Raw genomic sequence first — 19,461 nt, 5'->3', positions numbered from 1 at the left:
AAAGTTGTAAAGTTTGTTTTTGACATAACAACTTGTACTTCTCATTGTTGCAATGGGTCCACCTATATCCTTATTTAAACAACTTGTTTTTCCCCTTCCCCTCTACAAATTATACCGACATCAAATACAGTGAAAGCAAGGGTTATACTGTGGGGGAGGGACATACAAAGCAACAGAGAAATAATCTTATAAATGCATTAGAAACAATCGCATGAAAGAAAAAAAAAACATTTGAATACATATCTTAGGGTTCATTTCCCTAACATCACCTTATCTGACCTTTTCTGCTTGACTAAGACATATACTAGGTATTGCAAATAAGGGAAACCATGGGACCTATGTTTCTTTGGGCTTGGATTACTTCACTTAATATAACTTTTTCCAAGTCTTTCCATTTCCTAACAAATGGGGCAATGTCATTCTTTCTGGTGGAGGCATAGAATTACATTGTGTATATATGCCACATTTTCTTGATCCATTCATCTACTGAGGGGCATCTGGGTTGGTTCCATATCTTAGCTATGATAAATAATGCTGCAATAAACATAGTTGTGCTGGTAGCTTTAGTGTGGTCTTGTTTGTAAACATTTGGGTAAATGCCCAAAAGTGGGATTGCTGGGTCATAGGGGAGCTCTATGTGGTGTCTTTTGAGGAACCTCCTTGAACTAAAGGCCTAATACATATAAGTGCTCTATCACTTGAGCTACATCCCAGTCGGTCTGTTTTGTAGTCTGATTTTGAGACGGCCTCACTAATGCTTTCCCTAGGCAAATCTCAAAACTCAACGTTCTTCTGCCTCCACCTCCTGAATACCTGGGATTACAAGCAGGTACTGCCACATCTAGCCACTAATGGAAGTTCTTATTTATGATTGAAACTTCAATTTTGTAACTTGAGATGGTTAGATATTGAATATCATCTCACAAAGAGAAATAATACAGAATCCACACAGAGCAAAATTGCTAATACAAACAGAACAAAGCAACTTTCCTGGAGGACTAACAATGTGTAAGATACTGTGTTAAATGTTTATATTTGTTATCTTATCCACATGCCACAATCCTGTTTAGCTAGAATTTATTTCCATTTCATACATCAAAAGGTGAAGGGTTTGGAGATGATTAAAAAAATATTTTAGAGTGATAGAACTAGCAGATGGATCCAGATAGCTGGAAAGCCAGGTACTTTACCATTGCTGAATATTAATTCTAGGTGATTTACAAAATAAATATTATCTAGAGTTTTAGAGCATTCTAGACTAGAGGTTTTTGATGATGAATGACTTTGGCATCTAGGAAAGCAAGGTTATATTAGGAAACACTTGTGGGTGTTGTAACTATAAAGATGCTACCAAATCTGGTGGACAGAGGCCAGAGATGCTGCTTGATATTTTGCATTATGAAGAGCTCCTTCCAATACTGAATATTGAGTAATCCACCCTCAACTATTCAGAGACAATTCCTGATCTAGAACTCTCTATTTCCATATCAGGAAATTGTGGTGTGTGTGTGTGTGTGTGTGTGTGTGTGTTCAGTTTTTTGGTTAGTTTTTTTTTCTTCTTCTTCTTATGGCTCAGGCAGTTAAAAATATACATAGCCCAAAAGACAAATGCAAGATCAGGCAAGCATGATAGGCTGGCTGTGATCCCACAGTATCTCCAAAGGTAGTGTCATAGATGGTATTGTTTTCCAGAAGTCAGAAGAGTCTCTTCTTTATGTTACTTTCTGGCTGCATTTGAAATCTAAGAAGGTGTAGTTTAGAGGTAAGCTCTTCACAACAATCCTCAACAGCAGTTGTTAATGTAGACCCATATCCTCTGCTGTTTTAAAATATAAAATATAGCAGAAATCTTTCCAATATTTGAAGCACTTTCCACCTAACAGTTGTATGGCTTTGTCTGTGAAAACCCAAGATAAATAGTTACAGTAATTTCATGGTACTTAAAGCCACATTTTGTTTTGCTAATCTCTGGATTTTCAGGGACCATTAGAGATCCCTGAGTGAATCTTGGAATAATGAAAAGTACACTCCACCGAAGATTTTAGGTACTCTGCTATTACAGCATTGATTAAGAAACACATTTCTAATCATTTTTTTGCAATTTTAAGTTGTAATAAAATGAGTCTTAACCAAAGTGCCCTTTGCCATCTAAATGCTTAGATTGGAGACAGGAGGCCAAATTGAGAATTGATTAACATTTCAAAGCCACAGTGCTACATTGTTTAATGCTAAATTGTACTTCAAACAAGGATTGGTTTCTACACCATAGCAAAATAACTGTTCTCTCTTCCCATGCCCCGTTTAATATAAAATATGGATAGTGAATATTTAGAGAATAAGATTGAATAATGCAATCGTTAAATGTTTCTGATGAAGCCATAACAATATCTTTTACAGAATCCGTGTTCTCCAAGTCATTTTTATGACTTGGAAAAACAATTATTACAGAATAAGCAAGATGGAAAACCAACCAGTGCTGAACCCATTAGTATAAATTATGTATTCATAAAACTGATAATAGACATTTATTTCTAAAAATTCTTAAAGCACAGGTAATAATGGAGCCAGTCAGCAATTTGCCACTTGCAATTAATCACTCTCTTCATATTCACAACATTCAATTTTTCTTGCTATCTGAGAGAGTAATGATTAATTGATAAAAGTTTAACAAGTGCACTAATAGCAGGTGCTTTTAATTGCAAAGTCTTCAGGATGATTCTCCCCGAACCTACTTTATGCTAATTTGTATAGCATTAGTCATAACACTTTATGATTTTACTTTTAAAATGACTTTTCTTTTAGTCACCCTAATTTAATTAAGAATTTTAACTAGTTACATGTATCAAGAACACCAATGAATTTTAAATTTGTGAGTTTGATTACCATAAGAGATTAACAAGAGGACTCATAAAAATGCACAGGCTGCCAATTAGAAGCATCAACACTGTGTAAATTAGAATTTGTTAATTGGTTTAGCAAATGTAAATTCAATTTTTTGAAATTTTATGAACTGAAAAATTGATTATATTTTCAGCAGCCTCTAGAAATATCTTATTAGTTGATGATATTTGTTTCAGTAGTTGCTTAGATTTTTTACTTGTATTTTAGCCAAAAATGTTTGCTTCATTAATTTAAAAAAATTAGCATTCATTTTTCATCCACACATATTTTCTCCTTACCATCCACATTATTAAATGAATACTTAAGTATACATTTCTCTTTCATCTGTGTTTTCTCTCAGCAAGACAGATAAAATATGCATTCTAGGTAAGGTTTACTATTTTGTACTTGCAATATTAAAGTGCATGTAATTAATTTAGTTTCCTTAAACAGTATGTGCTTATGAAAACCTATGAATGCTTTTACAAAACACAGATTGAAACAGTATTTTAGGCATGCAGATTAATACTGGTTGCCTCTAGGAAATAGACCTAGCAATCTTGCATTTTATAATTATAGCAAAGTCAGAATTATGTTTTAGTATGCATTGTGGAATGGCAGGTCTCTTAGCAATGTAATACCAAAAATTTATTCTTAGACAAGTATATACACAGTCTAATCATGAATCTTCTAACAGTTACTTCCATGCTGAGTTATCATCTGTAAATTTAGGAGAGAATTTAGAAGAGAACTGCAATATTCCTATGGTCTAGTGTATGTATTTTAAGGAAGGAAGTAATGGAAGAACAGCGCACTCAATTGCTCTTTAAACTCAGCAGTTTGTATTTACCAGAAACTTGACTCTTTTGAAGGTAATAATGAAGTCCTCAGAACTTCTTCAGATCACTCCAGTGTTGTGTTTGAGAAATCACAAGGCTAGTGAATCTCCCATTAGGGCTCCAAATTCAACAGGTGTATTTGGTCATTCAAAAACTTTGTCTGACTAACTGAAGTTAGTGATATGTGTCCAAATAGATAAAACCCAGGATAAAATCAAAGGGTGAAGAAAGCACAATCAAAGTGATTTTTCTTGGATGAAAGGGGTAGGAACGGGTTTAACATTTATAGAGAATATACTTTACATATTTACTTCCGTATTTCATCTTTAAGTAGGAACTGCAACCTACACAGGTTGACTTGGGAACTAAATAGTGGAAGTGTAGTGGTGGAACCTAGACTTAAAAGGGATGTAGTCACTAGAAAAGAGCCAGTATTGTAGGAATCTGAGTGGGATTTCCGGACTTCTAATATTCCAAGTGCATTATATATACCCTGAATTTATCTTCCATTCAACACAACTCTCCCCAACATGACCTTCATGTTATATGCTCTTAACCAAAACATCAGTAGGGGCTGGGAATGTGGCTTAGTGGTAGAGTGCTTGCCACCCATGCATAAAGGCATGGGTTTGATGCCTCTAAACCACATAAACAGAAAAAGCCAGAAGTGGCCCTGTGGCTCAAGTGGTAGAGTGCTAGCCTTGAGCACCAAGAAGCTAAGGGACAGTGCCCAGGCCCTGAGTTCAAGCCCCAGGACCAGCAAAACATAAAAAGAATAACATCAGTAGAAGCAGCCTCAATTCTCCCAACAAATTTTTAAAATAGATTTGGATGCAAGTGAAATATTACACAGTTTATTGATAACCAAGATGTAAGTCATGCAGGATTATCCACAACTGATTTAGTTATTGACACACAAATATTGTTGCATATCTATTACGTGCCAAATTTTTCATGAGAGACCTCATCAGAAATCAAACAAACCTATCTCCCACATTTTAGTGGGAGATTCAATGAAAAACTAACCAAATATAAAATGCAATTTCAGAAGTTGACAACTTCTGGAAAGAAATGTGAAAGAGATGAAAAGAGTTGAGGTAGAGATGATTCTTAAATATGTCTTTGACACATTAGAACCTTGTACCATTCTGAGACTCAAAAGTTCTTAAGAGATAGGGATGAACATATTTCCAGCAGAGGGAAAGTCAGAAAGAATGTTGTGAATTAGGAGCAAAATGGCGGCTACAGAGTCAGAAAGAAAGACCAAGTCAAGATGGGAAACAAAATGGAGGGTGGGAAGAAGATTGCCAGAAAAAAAAGTAATGATGTCATAAGTTGGGAATAGTTTCCCATCCTCATGCAATTGTCCTTTCTGAGGACAGTGTCAAGAGAGAAAGCCCCCATGCCTAGAGCAGGTGGTATTTTCTGGTGCATAGAACAATTAAATATTCTCCAAGTAATTAATACATGTCAAATATATGGTCACATATCCAGAGAAGTACAGACAAGTGTGGATGCACTTTGAATATATTTATCAAAAATAAAACCACTGTATGAGCCAGACAAATTATGGGCAGGCACTCTGTAGTCTTTTATTGAAATTTAAAAGCATTTTGTGAATGCTCCAGGACAGAAAATTCTGAAGGCAATCAAAAAATATGCACTGTGGTCATTAGAAATTCCTTACGCACGAAACTTTCTTACTTTTCTTTCCAACTTATTAGCCGTCATCTTTCCTAGATGAGCATCAGTACTTCTCTATCAGACTCTCTAGGTATCCCACTACAAAATTTTGTAGTGCTGTTGGGAACCTTCTGGTCTGTACAGGACTATTTGGAATTGTGTGTGTGTGTGTGTGTGTGTGTGTGTGTGTGTGTGTGTGTGTGTGTGTGTGTGTGTGTATGTGTGTGCTGACCCTGGGGCTTGAACTCAGGGTCTAGTTGTTGTCCCTGAACTCAAGGTTAGTGCTCTACCACTTGAGCCACAACTCTATTTCTGGGTTGTGGTAGTTAATTAAACACAGGAATCTTACAGACTTTTCTTCAAGGGCTGGCTTCAAGCCATGATCCTCAGATCTCAGCCTCCTGAACAGCTAGGATTACAGGCATGTGCTACCAGTGCTGACTACATAGCTGAAATTTTATGGTGGATTCCTGACCAAAATTTTTCTATTGAAACCACAACTTCTTAGGAAATTTAAAAGAAGGGTAATATTTATGTTTCCCATAGGGTGTCAGAGTAGTTGATTAATAAATACTTCAAGGGTGTTTTAAAGATTACAAATGTCAGCTATTATTGTGATTATGATTCCCCGATCCTACAATCCTGAATTAGAATGAGCAATGGGTTCCAGTTGACTCTGCTGTCTTCTATGCACAAGTTCTATGCACTAGAGGAATTAAATTTAGGCCCCACATAATTAATTAGTGTTTATGAAGCATGTTGTGATTCTCAACTACTCTATGTGCAATGTGTAGTTATGAGAAACACCATGGCTTGAGTTTGAACCTTATGGTAATATTAGATTCTCATTGGCTTCATTTACATGACAGTACACTCAGGGCCTCACTTCTATATTCTGTGCAGTGCCTGAGACCCTTCTGGCATATCATAACTGTGCAATAAAAGCAGCAATAAAGTTGTAACTTCCCTTCCTCCTTTTGATTTGTCTCCATCTTTTTTTTAAAGAGGCTAGACAGGAAGAACGATGCTCTCTTATTTTTGACAAAAGATTAATTCAAAATGTTTGCTAATGGGAACATGGAATCTTTCTTCTCCTGCTTACCAATCAGGAAAATGAAAACTATTTACTCTGAGAAGTCTGGTTGTATAACTCTTAAATCATTTATAGTCCACTAAGTGCTTTGAATAATGGAAGAGCTAGGAGGGCTCCTGATTTAATTTTGTCTTCTATATTTCTTCAGTATCTTTATGCTTTCTTGCATTTAGGGGAAATAGCACAGAAGAGAGAGCTAGGATGATTTTTTTAAAAAAGAGAAAGAAAGCTATTAAAAGCTTTTACAAGGGACTTGAGCTTTAATGAAACCTCTCTGTATGCAGAGGCCAAATCTCCAGGGATCTGGGAAAGAGACAACCTCAAAGTTAAACATTTAAAAAGCAAACTAAATTCATGAGTGAAACATCATTTCCTTTCTTCTTCTACCCTTATCTTCCTTATAATAGATACAACACTGGTTCAGTACATTCTTTAATCCAAAATCACCATAGATCACAGTATCAAATTATAAGAGCCCATATTTGCCTGACATTTTTAGTTTATAAAATGCTATATGATATATGTATTAGTTTTCTCATGCTGTCATAACTAATCACTAGAAGGTCAGTGGTTTAAAATAATAGCCATTTTATATTAATAGTTCTGTATGTCAGAAGTGTGGGCACATATTGGTTCAGCTGACTCCCTGTCTGTGGGCTGAATTCAAGATTGGGCAGAGCCTTTTATTTCTTTCAGGAGTTTCTGGGGCCATACTCACTTCTGAGCATTTTCAGTGCTGGCAGAATTCAATTCCATGTGGTTGTAGAGCTGCGGGCTTGGTTTTCCTGCTGGGTATAGGCTGAAAGTTATTCTCAAAGTTTCTAGGCTGCCTGTATTCCTTGACTAATGGCTTCCTTTCTCCATTGACAAAGCCAGCAATGGTGGATTAAGGATTTCTCAAGCTTGCAAGCTGTCGGATTCATCTCCCTTCTGCTTCCCACCTATGAAAAATCACCTCTTTTAATTGCTCATGTGATTACATTGGGTTTGTATAGATAATCCAGAGCAATCTCCCATATCAAGATCTATATAAACTTCATTATGCCTGCATGCTCCTTTTTCTGTGTAGTATAACATATTGATATGTTGCAGAGATTATAGCACACACTTCTTTGGCAGGATTTTTTTATGCCTATCATTCTATGGATTATCATGCCCTGGCAAAGCAGATGTTCTTATTCCAATTTTATACATGAAGAAATACAGGATGACAGTAATATGAATGCTTTAACCCAGGTCGCAAGGCAAATAAATGACAAAGCTAAGGTTAATGACTAAAATCCTTTTGCTATTTCTCGGTTTTTCTTTGACTTACAAAACAATTAAAGGGCACATAAGTGTCAGACTCTGTGTTAAGTTTGGGAATATAGCAATGAAAGGTATTTCTGAATTTGAGGTTTAAAATCTTGCATACAAATATTTAAATATTTTATTATAGTTTGTGAAAGCTTGTGTGAGAGAAGATGTCCCAGAGGAACTGATCTTTGAAATGACTTTTCAGACTCAGGAACTGGTTTTGAGTGTCGGGTGTTAGGTGTCTGAGATGTTAAGAAAGCATGCACAAAGCCTAGGTAAGATGAGATTACAGGTGTGTACTACCATGATCAGCTCATGGCAAACATTTTTTTCCTTGTGAAAATGACTGGCAGACTATGGTTTTTCTGACTTAGCTATTTAATCACTTTCTTAAAGAAACCAGTGAACCTCCTGCAAATGACAGCTTTCATTCTTGATACTACACTTGGGCTCTCAGCAAAAATTATAAATTTAGAAAATGTATCATTTTCTAAAATCTTAGCTCTTAAAGTTCTGTCCACTTTGTTTTTTTATGATAAGTTCTCACCATGTACCCTGAGCTAGCCTCAAACTTGCAATCCTGCTCTCTCAGTCTTCCAACTGTTGAGATTGTAGGCATCCAATATCACCAATATCACACCCAACTTAAAGGATTTTCTGCTAAAATCAATGGTACATTCATCGATGCCATTTTAATATCACTTGTTCTTTTTTTGAATGGCTTATATAATTTAGCGAGTCAAAATATCCTAATTACCAAAGCACGGCTTTACAGAATCATTTATGAGTGAAAGAGCCACAGGAAGTACAATGCAGATAAATACATATCACCATAGCACGAATAAAAGCCTCCATTATATCGTTCCTGATTCCATGCCCAACTAAATTAAGAAAATTCCACTACTCACATATGAGTGTAGGAGCAAGGGCTGTCTGTAATTGTCTAAAAAGCATATAAAAGTACTCCTTCCACTTCAAAATACATATCTTTGAGGGCCAGATTGTCTTCACACACTTCATCCTACACATGCATTGCAACAGATTGAACACAAAAACCGATGTGCGAAATTGACTGGATTCTCTAAAATGAGACACTGGGGGTCTCATAAAAAAATGTGTGGTGATGCCACTCTTGTCATTAATGATTGAACCTTGGGAAATGTAGTTATTCTTTCATTTAGTATGTGTTTGTCTCCTTATGCTAGTGAAGTGGAAACATTCTAATTTCCTTTTGAATTTTTGAAATTTGATAAATATCTACCCGTACAATCCAGATGAGTAAAATCTCTTTGAGGTTCTTAATAATTTTGAAAACTGCATGTGACCCTAAAAATAAACTATGTGAGGAAATGTTTACTCAATTTGAAGGAATGACATAGTTTTAGAATCTCAAAACAAGTCCAATTAAAATATTTAATATTTTAAAAGTTTGTAAACCACTGGGCAAGACTAATGAGAGAAATCTGAGATTGCTATGTTTCTACTGACGAATTACATTATAATACAGCTGCACCATGTTCTTTATTCTTAGAAATAGGCTTCTGACATCTAATTGCACACAGTTAATCTTTTTGCTATAGCATCTGGAACAGAATATATGCCTTAGAAATTATTCAGACAAAAAAATCTCACAAAAATAGAAAATAGAAAAACTCGTGTAAATACATATGATTGGTTTGGTGTAAATGTCATGAATTCAATAGGGCATTGAGCATTTGTACTTTCATTTAGAATGTGATCTTCAAGTAAAACATAGAGATAAGTCTCTCACATTTCTAAAATAAATGCTATTTGGCAGGGCTTCCATTTGTCCTAGTTTTTCTATTGCTTTTTGACATGTCAAGTCACACTTGAATAATGGTTCTCATTTTATTTTTGGTACTTTGCTTTCAATGCTAAACCAAAGGTTGAGTCACTAGAGGGTTATTATCTCAAGATGAGGTTATGAAGCTCCCTAAATGAATAATTATACTCGTTCTACCTAAAGAACAAACTTCTAAAAATAAAACTTTACTGTTCAGTTATTATATTCCAGATACCTTCTCATATACCTTATAAATGGGGACACTTTTCAATCTTTTAATAATCTTATGAAGGACTTATAAGGAAATTAGAGACCACAGAGGTTAAGCTACACTCCCTCGAGGTCACCTAGTTGTTGAGTACTGGAGTTGTCTGGGCAATCTGATAGGAGATGTGTCCTTAATGAGGATATTATGCCAGCAGAGTGCTTCAGCTGAACATCACCTAAAAGCTAACATTCCAAATGAAGAGTGTTTCATCCAATTGTGTCCTGGATGTATACCCTTGTTCTTAAAAGTCTTCAGAAAAGTGTTTGAGGAGAAGCTGGGGCCACAGGGATTTAAAGTTGCAATGATCTGGAATTAGTGAAAACTTAGTAGTGCTCATCCAATTTTGCATGCAAAGTGCTGACCTGCAGTGCAAGTATGTGGACCTGGGTTTCTCTGTGTCAGATGACAAATAGCTTTGAAATTTTATGCTTTCTCTTATAAATGTTCTTGAATTCTTCATGCCATTACACTGCATTTTAATGTGAAAATTGTTTTGATTACTCATCCTTGAATCAAAATGATCTTCCAAGAAGATCCTGTTGCTGTAATTTTTTGTGTGTGATTTGAAATGGAGCTAGGCTACACTGTTCCAACCTTAGCTAGAGAAGTCAGATCCCCAGAACACTTTGCAGAGGCTGTGAAGGATTAACTACTCTCCGTGTCTTTTGCTTGTGCATTATTACGCAAGGATGGTATACTGGCATTAATTTGGTTATAAAGCTCTAAATGAAATGTGAGTACGAGTGTTCCAAGGGCAACTCTGTAAGATAATTACGTTTGTCAAAGTCACCCAATGGTTCTTCTTCCATTTTTCCTTTTGACTTATGCCAGAAGTCAAAAGACTAGAGGGACTAAAAGGTGACATGAATGAATGAAATTAGGCCAAGGGATTCAAACTGAAGCAAATGTTGGCCACTCGGGTTCGCTGGATGGCGCATGCGCTACTCTATTTGGCATGGGGCATACACTTTCAGCCCACTAAGAATGGGGACAGGTTACTACGAACTCTGTGATATTTTTCTTTTTAAATTAAAATGGAATAAAAACAAGAAACTTTGGTTAAGTAACCTAAAATAAAATTTTCATTTTGGCACATAATTCATTTGTATAAAATATATGCCCAACCGAAAGAATCTCAGACCTCTATGCTGTGTAATTTTCCAGAAAAAAGATACATGTACATGTTACATAATTGTATGCATTAAGTTAATAAATAGTTATTTTGATGGCTAGTGTGTCAAGGGAGTTTGAGCAGAAGAAACATTTGCCCTTAGATCATCCTATTTGTGTGTGTGTGTGTGTGTGTGTGAGAGAGAGAGAGAGAGAGAGAGAGAGAGAGAGAGTCCTGAACTCAGAGCCTGGGTGCTATCCCTCAGCTTTTAGCTCAAGGCTAGTGCTCTACCTCTTGAGATACAGCTCCACTTTTGGCTTTTTGGTAGTTAATTGGAGATAAGAGTCTCATAGACTTTCCTACCTGGACTTGCTTCAAACTGGGATCCTCAGATCTCATTCTCCTGAGTAGCTAGGATTATAGAACCATAGATGTGGGGCTTCATCCTTAAAGAACAGAATTAAGGTGCCTCATGGTAGATAGAAGAATGAACTTTTAAAAAGCCATGTTTATGATTTTCTAAGGACATGCATTGTTTTGTTGCCCTTTAACAAGAGAACAAACTATTTCACACCCTCTGAAATTTTGGTTCATTGAAAAAGTTAATACCGTTCTTCTTACCCACATTTTTGCTTTCTTCAGACAACGCCCTCCCCTCCCCCCTGCTCCCAAATCCTTAAATATTTCCTCAAGGATTTCTTTTCTTCTTACTCGTAAATTATTTCTCCTCTTGGCCTCTGGACCCTCTCCAAGTTTCTCATATCATAGTTATAATGTGGTCACACTTGAACAACTTGTTCTTATAAAAGCTTAGTCAACACTAAACACAAAAGGAATATTATTGATCGTAACTATGTGTTATGCCTTTGTGCTATTTTCAAATAGCATTGTATTTCTGGCTGATATTTAGCTTGCATTCAGCTGAAAACCCTGTTCTGTTTCCACTATAGTTGTGTATATCTCCCAATTCTTGTCCTATAACACGAAATTTAAATACATTTCATTTTATCTTAAATAATTTCCTTTTCCTGTATTATACAGAATGCTGGAACTTTTAATAACAACACCCATATTGTACTCCATATGCAATGAGTGCCTTAGATATATTTAATAAATGAAATAACTAAATTTTCCCTTGAGATATGTCCCTAAATAATTTATACTGATCTTAGCCAAGTTATAATTTAGATTTATTGAATCTAGTAAAACTATTTTCCAAACTTGACTGAAAGGTACAGAATTTGTCTACAGGAAGGTGATTACTAGCTGTTTGATTTAGATAAGTGATTACATTCTCTATGACTTTGTTTTCTAATCTAGAAAGTAAACATAATAATATTTACCTTCAATGTTATTGAGATTTTTGCATGAAATGGTGATATGAAATGCTTGAAGATATTGTATATAATGAATCCCTTCAAGACGCTAGGCTAAGAAGAAAATGAAATATCCCAAATATAGAGCACTGTGTGAAATGAATAAGTAAAAGAAAATTATGATTTTCTTATCTCACATTTTTGCTTCTGAAAGCAAATGCTAGAAAATATTTATAAAGTCAAAAAGTTCTTGTTCACTGTATTCTGTCCTGATAGTTTACTTTCTCATCTTTCTGCTCAAATGAAATCTATAGCACAAATATTTAGTACCTGTAAAATACTACACAATGTTAGGGTTTCAAGGCCAGCAGTAGTATCCTTTTGTTGCTTTCTATTACCTTTATGAAAGAAGAACATAGATATACTTTGCCAATTAATGCAAAATATGAATGTGCAAATATCAAAATATTGTACAAATATTGCACAAAATGTACAACTACTGAAATAGTGAAGTACTTCAGAGAAGAATAGAATAATTGAGACTCATGGAGGAGGGTGGTCTCTTTTACAGGAAAGTGAAACTTTCTAGAATGTGAGCTGGAGGAAGAGTGAAGTACTGCAGTATCAGACAATAGTAATGTCTTAGTTGTAATAGGAAAAATAAGTTGAAGTGACAGTTCAAAAGTGATTCTCAGCAACACAAAAATAATCAATTAGCATATTTTGTGGATGCTAAAACTCACAATTCCAAAATGGCCACATCCTACATACATGTGAAGTTTCAAAATGCAAGAAGTAAGTTGATCATGAACAGGACTTTTATAAAGCTTTGTAATGGTCATCAAATGATGCTATTTAGAGATGCCATCTGTCATCACAAGTTATGATGAAGTTATATTTCACCTACAATTTATATTAAGTTCAAGATTCATTAGAACAATTTTAAAAATCCAGGTGAACTTGAAAAACAACTTCTACTTTCAGTCACTGTGTTAGATCATTTCCAACACAGAATACAACGAGATGTTTTTTAAAAAATAACTTTCCAGTTTTATTTACTTTGGGTAAAATTAAAGGTCAAAATCAAAACAGAAGCCCTCTAGTAACATTGTTAGATTCCATGGATTTTTTGTTTTGTTTTGTTTTTGTTTTTGTCGGTAATGGGGCTTGAACTCTGGGCTTGGGCACTGTCCCTGTGCTCTTCAGCTCAAGGCAAGCACTCTACCTTTTGAGCTCAGCGCCACTTCCGGTTTTCTGGTGGTTTGTTGTAGATAAGAGTCTCACAGACTTTTCTGCCCAGGCTGTCTTTGAACCAGGATCCTCAGATCTCAGCCTCCTGAGTAGCTAGGATTTCAGGTGCGAGCCACCGGCTTTTTTTTTTAAAATAAGGTTTTTTTATTGTGAAGATACTGTACAGAGGGGTTACAGTTACATGAGCAAGGTAATGAGTACATTTCTTATTAAGCAGTTACCTCCTCCTTTGTTTCTCCCCTACCAGCACGTCCCTCCCACCTCTTCAACTACACCCTCCCCCGCCACCACCTCCCCTCCTTCCTCCCCCCTCCCCCGCTAAATTGTAAAGTTCGTTTTTGACATAGCGTCTTGTACATCTCATTGTTGCAATGGGTCAATCTGTATTCCTATTTAAACATTTTGTTTTTTCCCTTCTGCTCCCCAAATTATACCAACATCAAATACAGTAAAACAGGGGTTATACCATGGGGAAGGGACATACAAAGCAACAAAAAAATCACAGGGTACCTTATAAATACGTTAGAAACAATAGCAAGGAAGGAAAAACCACTTGTGTCCCTAGTTCATTTTGCTTAACATCATCTTTTCTGACCTTTTCTGTTTGTACCAGACATATACTAGTTATTGCAAATAAGGGAAACCATGGCACCTATGTTTCTTTGGCCTAGCTTACTTCACTTAATATAATTTTCTCCAAGTCTTTCCATTTCCTAACAAATGGGGCGGTGTCATTCTTTCTGATGGAGGCATAAAATTCCATTTTGTGTGTGTGTGTGTGTGTGTGTGTGAGTATATATATATATATATATATATATATATATATATATATATATATCTCACATATCTTAGCTGTGATAAATAATGCTGCAATAAACATAGTTGTGCTGGTAGCTTTGGAACTCAAAAAATTAAATCCCCCAACAACAAATCCTCAAAGAAACAACTGCCTGATAAATAAGTGGGCTAAAGACTTAAAGAGAAACTTCTCTGAAGAGGAAATAAGAATGGCCAATAGACATATGAAGAAATGCTCAACTTCTCTAGCCATAAAAGATATAGAAATCAAAACATTGAGATTCTACCTCACCCCAGTTAGAATGGTTATAATCAAGAACTCTAATAACAACAGATGCTGGAGGGGATGTGGACAGAAGGGAACCCTACTGTATTATTGGTAGGAGTGTAAACTTGTTCAACACTTTGGAAAGCAGTATGGAGGTTCCTCAAAAGACTCCACGTAGAGCTCCCCTATGACCCAGCAATCCCACTTTTAGGCATTTACCCAAACGATCACAAACAAGACCACATTAAAGCTACCAGCCCAACTATATTTATTGCAGCATTATTTACCATAGCTAAGACATGGAACCAACACAGATGCCCTTCAGTAGATGAATGGATCAAGAAAATGTGGTATATATACACAGTGGAATTCTATGCCTCCATCAGAAAGAATGACAATGCCCCATTTGTTAGGAAATGGAAAGTCTTGGAAAAAATTATATTAAGTGAAGTAAGCCAGGCCCAAAGAAACATAGGTTCCTTGGTTTCCCTTATTTGCAATAACTAGTATATGTCTTAGTCAAGCAGAAAAGGTCAGATAAGTTGATATTAGAGAAATGAACCCCAAGATATGTATTGAAATGTTTTTTTCTTTCATGCGATTGTTTCTAACACATTTATAAGATTATTTCTTTGTTGCTTTGTATGTCCCTCTCCCACAGTATAACCCCTGCTTTCACTGTATTTGATGTTGGTATAATTTGTGGAGGGGAAGGGAAAAAACAAATCATTTAAATAGGGATACAGGTGGACCCATTGCAACAATGAGATGTACAAGCTGTTATGTCGAAAAATGAACTTTACAACTTTGGTGGGGGGGGGGAGATTGGGTAGGGGGGTGGAGGGGGTTGGGCTGGGAAGGGATGGGAAGGGGAAACAGAAGAGGAGGCAACAACACTTGATAAGAAATGCACTAGTTATCTTGCCCATGTAATTGAAACCCCTCTGTACAGTATTTTCACACACACAAAAAAGACCCCACATAGAGCTCCTCTATGACCCAGCAATCCCACTTATGGACATTTACCCAAATGATCACAAACCAGACCACACTAAAGCTACAAGCTTGTTTTTAATAATGAGAAGTAAAACATATTTGAACTAATAACTTATTATTAGTCCCAATATTTGGTACCCATTTGTTCCATATCTTAACTTGAAATAATTAAATATGCCTAGAAAAGTGAGAAATTGAAACTGTTCTAGGCATCAAATAATGGAATTATTTTTATTGGACTTTTCATTTGTTAGTTGTATACCATGTATTAGGCAATTACTTGAAGCCTCACTTCCTTCATAGGGACTTTATAGTTCTATACAATTACAAAAAAGGATAAATATTTGATTACATTTGTTTGTTACTTCAGAATAGATTTCTTTAGGTTAAAGTCAAAGTCGAAAGATATGAGCATGGAATGATCTATGTACAAGACTGTACTGCTGTCATATTCACAATGGTTGACCGTATAGAACATTTATAGATGCCCCTTCTCACTACATTTTTTTTGGGGGGTACGGTCGTGGGGCCTGAACTCTGGGCCTGGGCACTGTCCCTCAGCTCTTCAGCTCGAGGCTAGCGCTCTACCACTTGAGCCATAGCGCCACTTCCGGCTTTATTCTTTTTGCTTATGTGGTGCTGAGGAATCAAACCTGGAGCCTCAGGCATGCAAGGCAAGCACTCTACCACTGAGCCACCTTCCCAGCCCCCTCACTACATTTTACATGTATACAAATGTACATCTAAATGTTTACATGTACACATGCACACATTTCTACAAAATCACTAATAAGATTTAAAGTGTAGAATCTATATGCATACCTCTTTCTATATGCACACATAAAATGTTCTTCAAATAAAGATATATGAATTTCATGTTTTAACAATCAATTTAACAATCAGATTGTCTTTCAAAAGCTGTAACAACTTCGATTTCTTCTACCAATACAGGAAATCATTACACCAACATGACAAGTGAAAATCCCTCAGTGATGTCTACATTTGTTGCCTTGATTGTTAGTGAAATCGCACTAACATTTCTAATCTATCTGGGATTTATTTCAGTACACGATATACAGATTAAATTTATTTTTCCATCCTATTGTCCTAGCACCATTTGTTGAATAATCTTTGCCTTCCTCTTTGATTTGTTATGCCATTAATCTTTATCATATTCTGTGATGTCGATGGCATTGATAATATAATAAATTCTTGTATATAGTAGGCTCTGTTTCAGAGACATCTAGTCTAATCTATTCATTTGTCTCTTTATTATTGCACCAGTGCCAAGCTGATTAAATTAATAGAACTTTTAAAAAGTCATCTCCATTAATCTTTTTCAAATGGAAAAGGAATTGTGATGTTTTACTGATGACAAAATGGTTCAGTTATGCTAAAAAAATGCCCATTTTGATTTTGATTTGTAGACTCTTTCAGGTTGTGCTGCTTAGGTAAACAGACTCTGAGATAGAATTTTGCATGTAGGAAGTTCATCTGAGAATGCACTGGGATAGCAGCACTGAAGGTGTAGAACTGTCATGAAGCTGCAAAAGAGACCTCAGCTTAACTCATGAGGAGTTATGAAGTTGGAACCATTCTTCTGAATTGATTATAACTAGAACAAAGGAACAAAGGTTCTATATAGTGGTATCACAGTAGCAGGGATTAAGACAGATGATGTAACCAGCAAAGCAAAGGGCAATTCTGAGGAACTCAGCCATGAGGTGTCAGTGCCCAATACTCCATTGGCCTCTGGAAATAAGCACCTTGAATTGAAATAGAGGAGAGTAGGTACATATATCTATGACATGATTTTTACAGTCTACTTTCTTTACTATGACTAGAATTAGCCTTTCCTTTTACTTAACTGGTTTATGTCTCAAATAATTCTCTAAGGCTAAAAAAAACCCAGAAAAATTAATGTTTCATTACAATGACTGGTAGTCAAAAAAGTAAAAGAAACACAACAACTCAATCACTAGAAGAACAAACCCAAATCAACAACAGAATTTAATAAGAAGAAATGACAATCTTTTGCTCAGTATTACCTGAAAGCATAATAGTGTCTATAGAAAAGTTTTAAATTTAGTCCTTTATATCATTTAACATTTTCCAAACCCCTTCTTTCTTCTTGAGATACAAGTAAACTTTAAGACCCCCTTTTCTTCTTGCTACACCAGCCTGCAGCAAGATACAATAGTGAGGAGACAAATTAACAAATGCCAGAGTCAGGCTGAGAAGTTACAACCAGGAAGTAAACTGAGGAAAAGCAGTTAAGATTTCCTTCCACTATAACTGCTTCTGGATGTTAGGTTATAAGAATGAGTGGCATACAAGGGCTTTCTTAATCTTCCCTCTCCTTTGAAATGGTAAAAAGCTGCCAACGCTTTATAATGGATAAAGACAGAAAAAATGAGCATCTATGGGAAAGGTTGCACTAAAACCCACTTTGTGCTTACGTAGGCCTAGATTCATCTCCATAACTTAGAGTACTAATCGACACTCATCTTGGGGGCTGCTAGATGTCACATATGACCATTTGTATTTTTCCAGCTCAACTGTAGATGAGAATCATTTGAAGTCTTTAACTTCAATTTTCTGCATAGGAACAGGAAATGTTCCTCTCTTACCTCTATTTCTTCCTACTTTTTATTATGCTAAAATAAATCTTTGCTACATTTTTCCCTTGTGAGATTCTCCTTTTATAGAAGACACCCTGAATTTATTTATTTATTAGCATATGGTTCTCAAAAGCTTGTAGCTTTATGAGGAAACAGGAAAGCCCTCATCCATGGCCTGGTAACAAATTCTTTCACTGAGTTGGGCTATAGCTTAGTGGTAGAACTCTCCTCTAGGATGCTTAAAACCCTGGATTTGATCCCAAGACTACACAAAAAAAAGAGTAAAAGTTCCTTTACATCTTCTGATATGGAAGACTAAATGTACCAGTTTTTTCAGGTCTCAATATCTTCTGGCTATCTCTTTCCTCTCAATTTTCTTATCCCTCTCTATGTCAAAACATAGTTATTTTTGAATCATCTCCAACCTTTCTCTCCCATAGCCTAATTTCAGTGTGTGGTCAGAATCTGTTACAATTACCTATGAGGATTTCAGATTAATACTGTAAATTTACAATTCTAATCATTCTTTGATCAAACCAGTTACGTACTAACAACACTGGGATGGTCATCGACACTCAAGCTCAAACTTGGATCGCTCACAGAAGAATCAAATCCCAGACCGTTCATATGGAAGCGAAAGCTCTGCACATTCTCTAACTTGCCTGGAATGTTGGTCTGTGGTTTGTCATTGTGATTTGTATTTTTATGTCTCTTTTCTGTTAGTAATGTGGTTTTCCCTCTGCCCCTCCATAAAGATATTGTCCATATTCCAGACCCAGCTGTGGTCCTACCTCTTGCTCTAAACAGCAGAAATAATGCACCATTGGATTTTCTTTCCTACTAAACAGAAGAAGAAATGCAAAGAGCATTGTGATGTGATTATTACATATGTGAGAAATACAATTGCACAGTAGATTAAATTTAATTTATAATTCACTAGAGCTTTAACTAGGACTAGTGTGAAAGCTACATACACACACACACACACACACACACACACACACACACACGCACGCACTCAAGTATGTATTGGACAGAAATTTTTCTTTAATAAATACAGCAGCTCATAAATAGTATGATAAAATAGTACAATCTTCATGAATGGAAAATCAAGTAAAAGCTGAATTATATCACAATTTACATTCTAATAGTGTTTTATGTTTGAAAGCGTTATTTCATTTTACCATCCTTAAAACTCCCATAAGATACAGGATACAGATGCTATTATCGCCATTTT

This window comes from Dipodomys spectabilis, unplaced genomic scaffold (assembly GCF_019054845.1).
Source record: "Dipodomys spectabilis isolate Male_0828 unplaced genomic scaffold, ASM1905484v1 ptg000207l, whole genome shotgun sequence".
Taxonomy (NCBI): domain Eukaryota; kingdom Metazoa; phylum Chordata; class Mammalia; order Rodentia; family Heteromyidae; genus Dipodomys; species Dipodomys spectabilis.
Note: the sequence above shows the minus strand (reverse complement) of the source record.